This window comes from Pelobates fuscus, chromosome 12, assembly GCF_036172605.1.
Source record: "Pelobates fuscus isolate aPelFus1 chromosome 12, aPelFus1.pri, whole genome shotgun sequence".
NCBI classification, from domain to species: Eukaryota; Metazoa; Chordata; class Amphibia; order Anura; family Pelobatidae; genus Pelobates; species Pelobates fuscus.
The window spans coordinates 54809219-54820466 of record NC_086328.1 but is presented as its reverse complement, the minus strand read 5'-3'; positions in this window follow the sequence as shown (position 1 = coordinate 54820466).

The window sequence follows — 11248 nt, the reverse complement described above, 5'->3', positions numbered from 1 at the left end:
TGGGTAAAATGGGAAGGGCTTGTGTTATAGCCACTGTGATTAGCTACTGTTTAATATATTTTACAGTCTTCCACCAGGTCCCCTAGGGGAGTGTCTACCTGGTGGAGACCTGCATAAATACTGGGCAGGTAGCCCCCATTAAACACATTCTGCTTGACCTTCAAAACGGAGCTTTGTCTCGTTTGTGGAGGGATTGACTATTGGGACAGCGCTTTCGTTTATTTCTAGCTGTGGAAGGATTTCGGATGGATTGCTGATCGGGAGTTACCGCATTCGTATGCTCCGTTCGGGAGTTTTATGATCGGGTATACTGGAATTGCATTTCTGGAGAAAGGGGTTTATCGACTAAACGGCGGCTTCACTCTCCAGGCGGTGAGTGTCGTAACACCAACACACTGCCGCCCCCTACACCCAGCCAAACTTACATAACCCCTCCTAATCCTGTCACTCTCACCCACTGCAACCATACAATACTCATTGCTTTGCCACACCTACCCTATTGCATTAACCCCCCCATCAACCCTGTCAGACTCACCTTCTCTTGCACTGTCACACTCACCCCCCGACCCTGTCACTCATCCTCTATCAGTCTGTCCCACTCACCCCCTTCACCCTGCCACACTCACCCTATTACATAAACCCTTACAATCCTGTACTCCAACTGTGCAACACTCACCCCAAACCCTGTCACACATAGGTAGACAATGCCAGATACACTCATATATACATACACCGGCACTTATGTATACACGACTGCAAGGCTATGTAACCATAGCCCTCAGTCATGTATAAACGATTGGCATAATTGCTAATTAAATTTGTTTATTGCAAATTAAGTTAGTTTGCATATTATGCCATAACTACAGTCAGAGAGATCATAATGCGGCGGCACAGGGAGCCGCTACACTGCAAGCCTCTGAACGATGAATACAGAGACTAGCTCTCTGTATCCAGCGCTGCAAGCTCGTCCTTAAATACAACAACAGCACCTTATACTCACAATGCAACCCCTATTTTTAACTTTAGGTGTTAGTGGGGGCCTCATGTTTGAGTTTCGCCTAAGGCCTCACAAAGTCTAGAGCCGCCACTGGCCCTATTTATATGGACAGCCCTTTTCCTTGCTCACGGATCACAACCCGTTAGTCTGGCTGAACCGGGTGGCTGGGGACAACGCCAGGCTGCTTCGCTGGAGTTTGGCGCTACAGCCTTTTGACTTTAATATCCAGTAACGCCGGGTAAGCAGAATGGAAATGCTGACGGGTTGTCAAGACAAACTGACTTAGAGAAATGATCCGTGAGCCCCCGGACATCCCCAAGCCGATCCGTGTTGGATCAGACTGTGTATGCCGGGTTGTGGGCAAGGGGGAGCAGTGTAGCGGATTGGTACCGGGCTGTCCTACAACATGTATGGGAATAATTGTATTTGGTCATATTGCTAGTTTAATGTGTGTGAACATGCATAGAAATCATGGTATCCGGTTATATTGGCAGTTGAATGTGTGTAAAGAACTGTATTCCTCTGGTTGTTCGGTAGAATCATTCGAATGAAACAAGGGAATGAAACTACCGAACAACCAGACCACCCTGTGTAAAGTGTGCCTTCAATTACCGTTTGCAACAATGTTGCAAACGGGTAATTACCTATTCGTGCAGTGTGGTCTTTGTCCTCTGGGTGGCCGCCATTCGGGATACGAACACGTGGCGGCGGCCATCTTAAACTGCCGAACAGCGGTGTTTTGCCGTCGAGTGTCTGGAACCGAAATCGGACACTTGACTAGGCAACCACCGCTGAGACCTCCAGACTCCTAATACTTCGTGGGGAAACTACCGAACGGCCCGCCGTTCGGTAGAAAGAACCCCACGAACTAGGGGATTCATCCGAATCCCCGTCAGGCCACTTAACAGCAATACTTCACCCGTTTGTATTCGCCTGTTTGTGACCGACCGCAGGGCCAAAATGCATGGAACTGTTTTCGGATACTTTACCCCTGCGGTCGGTCAATACTTTAAAGTCCCATAACTCCCGAACGCTTTATCCGAATGGGCTGATTTTAAAATATGTTGTTCCTCCAGACTAGGGCTATCTGGAGATATTGGATTTGTGGATGTACCCCAAGTATTTAGGGTACATCCAAAACTTGGGTAAAACTATGTACATGATAAGGGGATTATGATGCTAGAGGAGGGGAGGAGATGTGTGGGAGGTTACTGTTCACAGATTGGATAATGTCTTAAGTGATAGAACCTCCTCCCTTGCATGTTAGAGGGCTTTATAAGGAACTGTGGAATAAAGCTTGTCAGTTCTACTCCTGAAACTGTGTGTCGTCCAGTTATTGGGATTGCGATGGGGATATTGCTGTATTACTTTACCTGCTAGAAACCTTGCCTGTGGACTTATCATCACCTTGTTCTTGAGCCTCACTGGGATCTCTAGTGGAGAATAGCTGTGAAAGATCGGCTCTCCGCTACATTCTCATATACAAAATACCGAATGCCGGTGTTCGGTTAACCTGCACGAATAGGAACCAGGCGACGGACGGCTCAGCGGTGTTCGTGCAAATAAGTGTCCGTTTTTAGTTCCATAGAATCCTCGCCGAACACCGCTGGTCTTTCGCACGATTAAAATGGCCGCCGCGTCGTGGTTGGCAACCGAACAAAGACCACCCTGGATTCGTCAATTCAGCTGCGGTTAACTGCAGCTTCAGGGAGGTAAGTTGAAGGCACACTCCAACTCCCAGGTGGTCGCGCATTCGTCAGTTTGTTCGGTAGATCAAATCTACTGAACACCCTGGCAGAAACGAACAAATATGCCTTTCTGCAGGGAAAATAAAAGGTTTAACCTGCAGGGCCATAGTCACAGGGCAGGAGGCTAACAACCAGGCTTCTCCAGTTCACAGTGGCGAGGTTGGTTTCGCCACATTCTCCCCTTTACCAACTAGACTAACAGGGTACCTGACCTCCTGCCGGTCAGTGCCCTTGTTAGTCCAGCAGCCCACCCACAAGACAGAAACAGCAGTACAGCCCATCCACAATAAACGGTTACTACACCTGGGTAGAGGAGAAACTTGTCCATGCCCAGGTGCCTCACCACGGCTTGGTGGGTTGCTGAGTGGGTAGAGACCAGCGGTACTCTGTCCTGGTGCCAGTACTACCACCGAAGTAGTCTGGTTGGAGCCTGGTTCCTGGAGACCGACTGTCTCCCCTTTAGCTGCACAGCTCTGCTGCTGGAGACCGACTGTCTCCCCTTTAGCTGCACAGCTCTGCTGCTGGAGACCGACTGTCTCCCCTTTAGCTGCACAGCTCTGCTGCTGGAGACCGACTGTCTCCCCTTTAGCTGCACAGCTCTGCTGCCGGAGGGGGAGACCCACTGTCTCCCCTTTAGCTAAACAGCCCTGTCGTGGGGGGGGTAAGTGCAGAGACCACGGTCCCATCTGCACAGCTGTGGGGTTTACAGTCTCTCCTCCCACTGGGGTGGGAGGAGTTTCGCTACTGCTGCTGGGGAGTGGAGCTGTGCTTGCCTGCTCTGGGTGTTCCCAGGAACTCTGAGTGTGTTTGTATCCGTTTTTTGAGCTCAATTACTGGGCTAAGGACTACTGCAGCAGGGGGCTCTGCCTGGGCCTAGGCAGCATGGCCCTCGGGCCTTCCTCCCCAGCCTGGGGATGGAAGGTCAGGCTGGACGAGCTGCAGGCTGAGCTGGCCTTTGGGGAAGGTAAGGCAGATACCAGGGGCCTGTCCTGGACTGAACACCAGGCCCTCTCCCGGCAAGTCCGGAACCAGGTCTCCCTGTTGGAGGAACTGGCGGGGGGGATGTCCAGGAAGCTTGGTGCATGGAAAAGGGGAGTGGGGGTCCCCCAGGGAGCCACGGCCCACACCAGGGCCGATATCCAGCTGCTCTCTGGGCTGCTGGCTGAGTGCCGTGAACTTGCCAGCAGTGGCCTCCACTTCCTAGAGCAGCCCCCCCCCCGTCCCTGGAGGTGGGAGAGGGTACCGAGGAGAATGTAGTCCCTGAGACCCCCCCCTGAGGTGGCTAGTACCAGCAAGGCCCCTCAGGCCTCCCTCACCTATGCTGAGGCTGCAAAAGGTGAGGGGGTTGAGGCTAGGGTCTTTTCGGGGCTACCTTCTGACAGGCTCCGGGGTCTGCTTGTGTCCCTGAAGGCCCAGCATGCCGAGGCAGACTCGGGCCTAGCTGGGGTCCAGGCGGAGCTAAGGGAGCAGAGGGAAATATCAAACAGGACCTCTAATTACAAAAGAGGTCCTTTGAGGGCCGCTATAGCTGAGAGCCAAGGACGCTGCGAGGTCCAGGAGGCAGAGGGCTATGGAGGGCAGGAGGGACATGTCCCCAGGTGAGGAGTCCAGCAAGGACTTGGATTCCAACTCCCATCACTCACCTGGGGAGCCATGTACCTCTGTCCTTGCTACTCCAGGGGGCGCTGCTGAGACGGAGAGGAGGGCCAGAGAGAAGGACAGTGAAGAGGAGTGGGACGGAGAGAAAGGTGAAGAGTGGCAGATGAAAGTGCAGGACAGAGGTCGAGGGCTGATTAAGGAGTCTCTCCTCAAGTTTGGAAACGAACTTGGGGAGGGCTCCGTAAAGGACAAAAAGAAGAAAAAGAAGAATAAGAAAAACATCGCCCGGCGTCAGCCTGAGACCTCTGTCAGGGGGTCTGGAGATTCCACAGAGGAGGGTGAGTGCTCAAATACTGAGTATATGTACAATGATGATGTTCAGGCCTTGCAGAAGCCTGGGGCCAGGGATACTAACCCTACAGGTGGCAACACCTGTATGCCCCAGAAACCTGCACAACCTGCCTCTGTGGAAGTATCTGGGCCCCCCGCCGCCCTCCATGGTGACAGGGAGACCATCCCCGCCGGTACTATGGCGTGTACCGGTGATCCCATGGAGGGGCCCTTCCCTTACTCCCTTTCCACTCCCTCCCTTACCTGCCTTCCCTCTGACCTTCCTCTCCATGTGGTTGCGTCCCCTGGGGTGGCTGGTACCTCTGCCTCCTGTCCTCAGGCGGCTGCTGGGCAGGATGGCACTGGATGGAACAGTCTGGAGCAGGGTGTAGATGGCTGCTCCATGAAAGGTGCTGCCGCAGTTCCCGGCGCTATGCGGCCTGTTGGGGGGAAAGACGGTGTCGCTGGACCCTCCATGGTGGTTGCTCCTGAAGCGGGGCGTCCCTGTGGGGGGAATAGCGGCACTGTTGGACCTTCCATGAAGGTTGCTGGGGCTGTGCAGCACCAAACATTTCTGAGTAGTGGCCCTCCTTTTCCCTCTGCTCCCTTGGAGCAAGCTCCACTGCTCTCCCCTGCCAGCAAGTCTCCTCCCCTGTTTGTCTCCCAGTCTGTTTCCCTGGATGTGTCCAAGTTTGTCTTCCAGTCTGTTCCCCCTGCTTCCCTATGTGTTCCCCTTATGTCTGCATGTGTAACTGGTCCCCCTGTTGTTCCTGGTGCCCCTGTTGCCGCGGGTACCGGTGCCGCGGGTGCCACTGGCGCTATGGAAGACAGGACTGCAGGAAACTCCCATCATCCTCAGCCAGCAGTCCATACTGAGGAAACCGCCAGTGGAGGTAAGAAAAGTATGACTAACATTGTGTTTGACTCCACTGGTGGTTTGGGGATGGCTGAGGATGATGGGAGTATGGATGTAACTGTAAATGTAATGATGGGACCCATTGACCTTAGTAAAAAGGTCCACAGCCAGCCTGTTTGTATTAATGATGTTGCCCCTGGTGATGTTGCCCCTGCCCCTGGTGTTGTTGCCCCTGCCCCCGGTACTATTGCCCATGGTGTTGATGCCCCTGCCCCTGGTGTTGTTGCCCCTGCCCCTGGTGTTGTTGCCCCTGCCCCTGGTGTTGTTGCCCCTGCCCCTGGTGTTGTTGCCCCTGCCCCCGGTACTATTGCCCATGGTGTTGATGCCCCTGCCCCTGGTGTTGTTGCCCCTGCCCCTGGTGTTGTTGCCCCTGCCCCCGGTACTATTGCCCCTGGTGATGTTGCCCCTGCCCCTGGTGATGTTGCCCCTGCCCCTGGTGATGTTGCCCCTGGTGTTGTTGCCCCTGCCCCTGGTGTTGTGGCCCCTGCCCCTGGTGTTGTGGCCCCTGCCCCTGGTGTTGTGGCCCCTGCCCCTGGTGTTGTGGCCCCTGCCCCTGGTGTTGTTGCCCCTGCCCCTGGTGTTGTTGCCCCCGCCCCCAATACTATTGTCCCTGGTATTGTTTCCCCTGCCCCTGGTTATGTTGCCCCCGCCTCAGGTTATGTTGCCCCTGCCCCTGGTTCACTGGAGTTAGTTGGTACACAGGTGGCGGGCACGAGCACGGGTACAGGCACCCTAACAAAGGGTGCCGCGGTTATAAATAGTTTAGACGCACAAGCAGGTACACGGGTTCCCCTTAGGCACTCCCAGGTTGTCACCCAGGGTTCTGGTGTGACCGAGGCCTCTGGTTCAGCGAGGGGAGTCCGCCCGAATCATTCCCAGACGGCGGGTCCCGGTGCGCCCAATGCTTGGGCATCTGGGCCACCTCGCCTATCTGCGGATGGGCCTGCTGCGCGTCCTCAGGTTTCCTTTGGGAACAGGAGGAACGTGGTACGGCTCGTCTGTGGGGGTGAGACCCAGGTGCCTGACAGACGGTGGCTGGTGACCCGGCTAAAGGATATGGGATTTGCGCCCGTGGACCTGTACGCGCTCATCCATGCCTCGGGCACCCGGGAGTTCGACGTCTCCTTTATGACGTCGCAGCTCCTGGATCGCTTCTGGGCTGGGTGGGAAGCGGCCAGGTCTGCACAAGGTACAAAGTGGGCAGGATTCACCGCTGTGGCCATTTCTCGCCAGGGTCTTAAGAAGGTCACCTTCCTGGTGAGAAATGAATCCATCCCCATAGCAGACATCCTTGTTTGGACTAAGAGGTTTGGGGATGTTAAATCCTCACCAGTTAAGATTTTAGATGAGGATGGGATTTGGACAGGCGGATGGACTGTTTCAGTGTTGCTGCGAGAGATTCGAGGTGTCACACAGCATATGCCTAATAGTTTTTTTATCGGGGCTGACCGGGTATCCTGTTTTTACCCTGGTCAGCCCAGGGTATGCCACAAGTGCGGATCGTACAGGCATTACAGCAATGCCTGTACGGTCCTCAAATGCACTATGTGCGGCGCTGTGGGGCACCTCCGGGACAGCTGCAGGGAGATCCGGTGTCATCTATGTTCAGAGATGGGTCACACGTACCGCACCTGCCCCGAAGCCCAGCACAATATCGAGTCCATCTGGAGTCAGGAGCCGGTGGAGATGGACTCTGCTGGGTTAGGGATTCAGGTTGCGAGTTCGAATACGGTGCCCATCTTTGGCACAGGGGTTTCCCTGCCCCAGCAACAGCCCATCCTCCCCTCGGTCTCTGCACCATCTCAGGACCCTGGGAAGGCAGCAAGTTCACGTCCCCTCACAAAAAGTATACGTAGAGAAAGCACTACCTCCACAGGCATTATGGCTCCCCCTAGGCCCCCTCCCCCTAGGCCCCCCCCTCCTAAACTCTCCACGGTGAAGGTTACCCCCACTGAGAAGTCCCCAGATGCACGTTCCTTAGATGCACAGTCCCTTGAGTGGAGCACGGTGAAAGGTAAGAAACCCCCCCCTCCAAGACCTCGACGCTGCCCTCACCCCGGAAGACCGCCATACCCCCGAAAGGGGGAGACGCCACTTATAAGGGTGGTGTGGCAAGGGCGTCATCCTCCTCTTCGGGCTTGCAGGAGGCCCCGGTGCCCGTATCTAACAGGTACGAGGCACTGTCCTCCAGCTGGGCCGACTGTGAGTTCGAGGAGGAGATGGCGAACCTCCCCGAGGTGGTGGCAGAGGTTGAGGTGGGACAGGAGGTGCTTCTGAGAGACGACGGGCCACTATATCCCGGAGTCTCAGTGAAGAGGTTCCTCGGTTCTGACACGGAGGAGGAGGGGTATCGCAGAAGGAAGGGAAAGTCTCCTTATACTTAATGCCCTTATGGCGACTTTTCCTGTACTCTCTGTGGCTACGGTGAATGTAAACAGCATTAAGTCCAGCAGGGCCCGCTTTTTGGTTTACGACCACCTCAGCCGGGCTCCGTACAATGTCATCTTGGTACAGGAGACCCGGCTGGAAACCCTCGCGGCCCTGCACGCTGCAAAGCGGGACTGGAGATGGGGGCCCTCCTACTTCTCTCTAGCCACAGAGAGATATGGGGGAATCGCCATCCTATTTAAGGACGTTGATGTTAGCATCAACAGGGTTATTGAGTTGCAAAAAGGAAGGTGTGTGGTTTTAGATGTCTCACTGGGCAGGCAACCTTTCAGGATAATTAACATCTATGGCCCCCAATCTAAGTGGGAGAGGAAGCGCCTGTTTATTGAGATAGAGCCTTACCTTTATACATCCCAGCAAATCCTGTTTGGCGGTGACTTTAACACCATAACTAGGCCTCAAGACAGGAGAGACGCCACTCAGAGGCTGGGGTATGACTCCTATTTTTTAAATAAGATGGTTAGTCAGGCTGGATTGGTCGATGTGTACCTTCATCACACTCCCAATCCCACGGGTGGGTACACTTATCACAGAGGTAGCTGTCAGAGTAGGATAGATAGGTTTTTCTTTAAGGAGAATTTCCTGGTGGCGGCACCCGTGCTTACACCGGTGGAGTTCTCCGATCATCACATTTTGTCTTGCGAGTTGAACGTCCATAGTACCCCACCTAAGGGTAGGGGGATCTGGCGGCTAAATTCAGACCTCCTGGTGGAACAGAGAGTTCAGCAAGCCTTCATGGAATTCTTTCACGATCAGATGACATTGGCCGACTTAGGCCAAACGAAGTCTGAGTGGTGGGAGATGGTGAAGGCCAGAACTCAACGGCTGTTTCGCAATCTCGCCCGAAACATGCAGTCCTCCAGGTACAAGATGTATCTGGGCCTGCTTGGGAGGTTAGACATCCTGATCTCGCAGGGAGGTGACCCCGAGGACATTGCGGCGGTTAAAGACCTGATGAGGAGTTATCAGTATGACAGGTACGCCTCCCTTGTAAAAGAGAGGGATCATGGGCCGTACCGCTCGCCCGATCCTTATCTTAGCTGCAAGCGGAAGGAAGGTACCAAGTCCATCCCTAGTCTGCGGGGCACCGACGGGACCCTCGAGGAGTCTCCTCGCGGGATTCTGAAGGTGGTCCGCGACTACTATATTGAGCTCCTTGGAAAGGGCAGCCCCCAATGTAGCGAGGCGGGAACCTCCCACGGGAGAAGGGTGGATGACTTCTTAAGCGAGCTCACGCTCCCTGAGCATAGCGACCTCTCTTTTGACGAGTTGGTCAGCGAGATCACCATAGAAGAGGTCACAGAGAGTATCCAACAGCAGAACAAGTGTAAGTCGCCAGGTCCTGATGGTCTGACGGCTGAGTTTTACCAACAGTTCTGCGACCTCTTGGCCCCTCATCTGACCGAGGTGTTTAATGAGAGCTTGGCTCAAGGATTATTGCCACCCTCGATGAGGACTTCTGCCCTGATCTTGCTGTCCAAGCCGAACGTGCTCGACACAGCGGATGTGGGGAACTGGCGCCCCATATCCCTGTTAAATGTCGACAGGAAGGTCCTGGCAAAGATTTTGATGAAACGAGTGCAGGGCCTAGCGAGGCGTGTCCTATCCACCTCCCAGTACTGTTCAATCGGGGGCAGAACTGTCTTTGATGCCGTTTTCGAAGTCAGGGAAGCCCTCGAGAAGTGCAGGGCCGGAGAAAGGGGGATATACCTTCTGGCACTTGATCAGTCCAAAGCTTTTGATCGGGTAGATCACCGTTATCTGTGGTCAGTCTTGCGGAAGTATGGCTTGCCGGGAAAATTCATCAATTGGATAATCACCTTGTACAGAGGGGCCGAAAGCTTCGCTCTTGTGAACGGGTGGAGGGGCGGGACGTTTAGGATCCGATCCGGGGTCCGGCAAGGCTGTCCTCTCAGCCCACTCTTGTACGTGTTTGCAGTCGATCCCTTCATCCGAAGGGTCGAGGCGAGCACGTTACAGGGAGTGGCTAGGGCTCCGGAGAGGCCTTTACGGGTTGTTGCCTACGCTGATGACATCTCCATAGTGGTCTCCGATACTCGGGAGGCCACGGAGGTGGATGATTTAATCCTAGCGTATTCTGCCGCTTCAGCCTCTCGTGTCAACAGGGACAAGAGCGTAGTTTTCTGGTGCGGGAAGGAGGGGGACCAGTTCCCTCTTCCAGACGGTTTCCCGAGGGCCCAGCCTGAAATTAAGATCTTGGGGGTGGTGTTCGGACCAGGGGATCTGGCTCTCAGGAACTGGACCGAACGGCTTGCCATAGCGTCCAGCAAGGTGGAGGAGAGCCACAGGTGGAAACTGACGTTCAGAGAACGGGTGAACTTGATCAAAACCTATGTTCTGACCGTATTCGGCTACGTCAGTAACATCTTCCTTTTGCCCAGGTCCCTCCACGCTCGGATGTTTGCGCTGTTCTTCCGCATGTTGTGGGGGAACAGGCTGAACCTCATCAAAAGAGAGGTCACTTACCTGGCCAGAAAAGACGGGGGTCTGGCCATGGTCAACCCCATCGTCTTTTTAACTAACAACTTCCTGAAAAGGAACTTTGGGGCTCTCCTGAAGGATGAGCAGCCTGGCTGGGTATGTATATTCAGGGAGTGGGTCACACCTTTCCTGGTAGACTGGTTTCAGGGTGGGAGGGTGAAGAGCATGAGAGTTCGACATTCTAGCTATCTTCCGACTTCGGTCATCGAGGGAGTGGGAATTCTGCGCAGGTGGAACGTCACGGTGGAGGAGGTTCGGGACACTCCCAAGAAGCTTCTCGACGGGAGGGTCCTGGCCACCCACTTTGGCATTCAGCTTGCTTTGAAGGACTCTCGCCTCGGGGTTGAAGTACTCTCGCCTCGGGGTTGAAAAACATCAACTCCAGGCGCCTTCCGGAGAAATACCGAGACGTGGCGTTTCTCTCCTTCCACGGTAGACTTTACGTTCGAGGGAACTTGAAGTACAGGAACATAACGGATCGTGGTTGTCCACGGGTGGAATGTTCCGGGGAGGTGGAGTCCATGGACCACTTCCTCCTCGAGTGCCCCTTTAACGTACAGGTCTACAAAGAGGTCTCAGCCGCCTTGGGCATCCCCTGCTTATCCCGCTGGACTTACGCGGAGTGGGCGTATGGGATGTCCAACTCAGGGAGGAGGGCTTTTGATTTGGGCACTCTTTATGTAGTCAGTTCAGTGGTTAAGTATTTCA